Below are 4,143 nucleotides of genomic sequence, written 5' to 3' on the forward strand. Positions count from 1 at the left end.
CTTGAGCCCAGGAGTTTGAGGTTGCTGTGAGCTAGGCTGGCGCCAGGGCACTCTAGCCCGGGCAACAGAGTGAGACTCTATCTCAAAAAAAAACAAAAAACAAAAACTCAGTTCTAGTGTAGCTAGCTTTTAATTTGCTGAGGGGGAAATGCAGGGGACAGGACAAAGAGAGGGGGGCGTAGAGCTGAGCAGGCTTGAGGGTTTTTGAGAGAAGATGTTGGAATGTTGGGGGAGGAAAAGAGATTCAGGGAGGGCTAAGATTTGCTATCTGAGTTGTGATGTTTCTCTTTGTTGTTTCTCCATAAAAACTGCCATAAAATTTTAATTATTTGTCAAGGGAAAAAGATCTGCTCTGACACTTACTGGGACAAGTCATTTAACCTTTCTAAGGCCCAGTTTCCTTATTTGTATAAGGGAGACATAGTAATCCTTACCTTATTGAACAGTTGTGAGAATGTATTAGTCATCTGTTGCCGCATAACAAATCACTCTCAAGCTTAGTGACTTGTAACAACATAAAACATTTATTATTTTATACAGTTTCTGTGGGTCAGGAATTCAGGAGCAGCTTAGCTGATTAGTTCTAGCTCAGGGTCTCTTAGTGTTGCAGTCATGACGTCAGCTGGGGCTGTCATCATCTGCAGGTTTGACTGGAGCTGGAAGATCTGCTTCCAGGTGGCTCAGTCACATGACTGACAAATTGGTGCTGGTTTTTGGCAGGAGGGCTCAGTTTCTCACCATACAGGCCTCTCGATAGAGCTGCTTGAGTGTCCTCATAAAATGGCAGCTGCCTTCGTCTAGAGCCAATGATCCAAGGGAGAACAAGTGGAACCTGCATATGTCTTTCATGACCAAGTCACACACTGGGACTTCTGCCTAACTGTATTGGTCACAGACCAGACACGATTCAGTGTGGGAGGAGGCTACACCAAGGCATGAACACAGGAGTTGCGAATCACTCGAGGCCATTCCAGAGGCTGGCTACCACAGGGATACATGAAAGGTGCTTAGAACACAGTATGTTTTTAAACTAGAGCTTTTATTATCACTTATCTTCGGGACCCCCTGAACAAATGTCACTTCTGAGAAGGCTTTTAGATCACCACAGGCAGTTATGAAATTGCTGTGTGAAAAAAAATCAAAATCGAATCTGTTGAAGCTTTTATGATTTTTCATCTTTAAGATCCTGATTTGAGGCATTGAGTAGAGAGGAATCATTACCTCAAGTAAAGTCTCTTGGCTGGTCCAGGTCTTCCTACCTCTCCCTGTTCCCATACCCCTGAACATCATAGCAGGCACAATCACCTATTAAATAAATGAAAATAATTAATAAATTAAGCTTCATGAAAATTCAAATGTTCTGCTCCACAAAAGACACCCTTAAGAAAATGTAAATGCAACCCACAAATTGGGAGAAAACATTCCCAATGCATATATCCAGGAAAGCACTCATATCCAAAATATTCCAAAATAAAGAACTCCTTTAACTCAGTAATAAAACACAAATAACCCAATTTTTAAAAACGTGCATAACATTTGAAAAGCACTTCATGACAGAAGATATCCAAATGGTAAATAAGAACATGAAAAGGTGCCCAACATCGTTAGTCATGAGGGAAACACAAATTAAAATCGCAATGGGGCCAGGTGCGGTGGCTCACGCCTGTAATCCTAGCACTCTGGGAGGCTGAGGCAGGAGGACTGCTTGAGCTCAGGAGTTCAAGACCAGCCTGAGCAAGAGCGAGACCCCATCTCTACTAAAAATAGAAAGAAATTAGCCAAACAACTAAAAATAGAAAAAATTAGCCGGGCACGGTGGCTCATGCATGTAGTCCCAGCTACCCAGGAGGCTGAGGCAGGAGGATCGCTTGAGCCCAGGAGTTTGAGGTTGTTGTGAGCTAGGCTGACGCCATGGCACTCTAGCCTAGGCAAGAGAATGAGACTCTGTCTCAAAAAAAAAAAAAAAAATCACAATGGGACACAACTGCATTCACAGGAGAATAACTGAAGTTAGAGACTGATACTGAGACATGTCGGTAGGGACGTGAAGCAACTGGAATTCTCATACACTACTGATACGAGTGTAAAATGGGGCACAAACACTTTGAAAAACTGTCTGATGGTTTCTTATAATGATAAACACACATGTACCATATAACCCAGCAGCTCTACTCCTAAGTATTTACACAAGAAAAATGAAAACATATGGCCACGCAAAGACTTATACATGAATGTTTATAGGAGTTTATATACAACAGCCTCAAACTGGAAACAGCTCCAACGTCCAGCAACTAGTAAATAAACACATTATATTATGTCCAAACTATAAAATACTACTCATCAATAAAAGTAAACAAACTACCAATATATATAACAAAATGAATGAATCTCAAAATAATTACATTGGTTACATTTATATGAATGTCAAGAGCAGACATAACTAATGTATGGACAAAGAACTAATGTACGGACAATAAAATCAAATCAGTGGAGTGGTTGCCTAGGGCTGGCGTGGGGAATTTGGTTGCAAGAGGGTCTCAGAGAACTTGTGTGTGTGCGTGCGTGTGTGTGTGTGTGTGTGTGTGTGCGTGTATGTCATTATTTTACTATTAGTATTTTAAATCGAGGGTCTCTGAGAACTTTCTATGGGCGTGGAAATGGACCTGATTGTTGGGGCAATAGCTCTACAACTGTATATGTTTGTCAAAAAAAATTTTATCAAATAAAATGAAATATACATTTTATTTTTCATATTATTATAAGGAAATTATGCCTACATAAAAAAGATGATTACACATTATTATTCTTATTATTTCTAGAGATGGGGGTCTCACTATGTTGCACAGGCTGGTCTTTTATTTATTTTTTTTTTGAGACAGAGTCTCACTCTGTTGCCCAGGCTAGAGTGCCATGGCATCAACCTAGCTCACAGCAACCTCAAATTCCTGGGCTCAAGCGATCCTCCTCCCTTAGCCTCCCAAGTAGCTGGGACTACAGGCATGTGCCACCATGCCCAGCTAATTTTTTCTATATATGTTTTTAGTTGTCCAGCTAATTTCTTTCTATTTTTTTTTCAGTAGAGGCAGGGTCTGCCTCTTGCTGAGGCTGGTCTCCAACTCCTGAGCTCAACTGATCCGCCCGCCTCAGCCACCCAGAGTGCTAGGATTACAGGCGTGAGCCACCATGCCTGGCCCCCAGGCTGGTCTTGAACTCCTGGTCTCAAGGCATCCTTCTACCTCAGCCTCCCAAATAGCTGGGACTACAGGCGTGAGCCACTGCTCTCAGCTCAGATTATTTTTAAAAGATCCTTGTTAGATAGATTACATGCAGCATCTCAGATCACCCACGAGTAGGGTTACCATATTTAGCAAATGAAAATATAGGGGCCCAGTTAAATTTGAATTATAGCTAATTGCTTATGCATATGTATGTTGGTAAAAAAGAAAAATATTACGTAGGATATACCCTAAAAATATATTTTTTATTTGTAGAATATAAATTATAAGTATCTGAATTATGTATTTATTTAATTTTTTTTTTTTTTACCATTATAGTTAACAGTTTCTTATTTTTGGCATTGCTCATAAAATTCCTTGCAGATATAATCTATATTCATTGCAACATAGCTTCCTCAGTGGTCACATCTAACTTATTTTATTCTTTTGTCCATTCAGGATTCATTAATTAGAAAACAATGTTCAACATTAGCATTATGAGCCATATGCCGAACATGTTCTAGGATATAGTTAACGCCTGTGAGAACTGCTTTTCAAATTTGGTTTGTTGAAGCAAATACCATGTTTCATGGCATGACTTGCTTCTCCATTCTTCAGGATTGTGTTGCATCTCTTAGACAATAACTTTAAAAAATGCTGTCCTTTGATAAAAAAGAGCATTATCATCAATTTTTATTCCTTTCTACTTTAACAATAAACATGATGAACACTTGTTCACATGCTGGAAGAATAGTAATATCAATGTAAAATAATAAAATTCTTCATGGGATGAAATTCATTTCAAAAGATAGTCATAACAAATGCTGTAATGATTATTCACTTCAATCAGAATTTCTTTTCTTTTTTCTTTTTTTTTTTTTGAGACCGAGTCTCACTCTGTTGCCTGGGCTAGAGTGCCGGGCCATCA

Source organism: Propithecus coquereli, unplaced genomic scaffold, assembly GCF_000956105.1.
Source record: "Propithecus coquereli isolate 6110/MARCELLA unplaced genomic scaffold, Pcoq_1.0 Scaffold139, whole genome shotgun sequence".
NCBI lineage: Eukaryota > Metazoa > Chordata > Mammalia > Primates > Indriidae > Propithecus > Propithecus coquereli.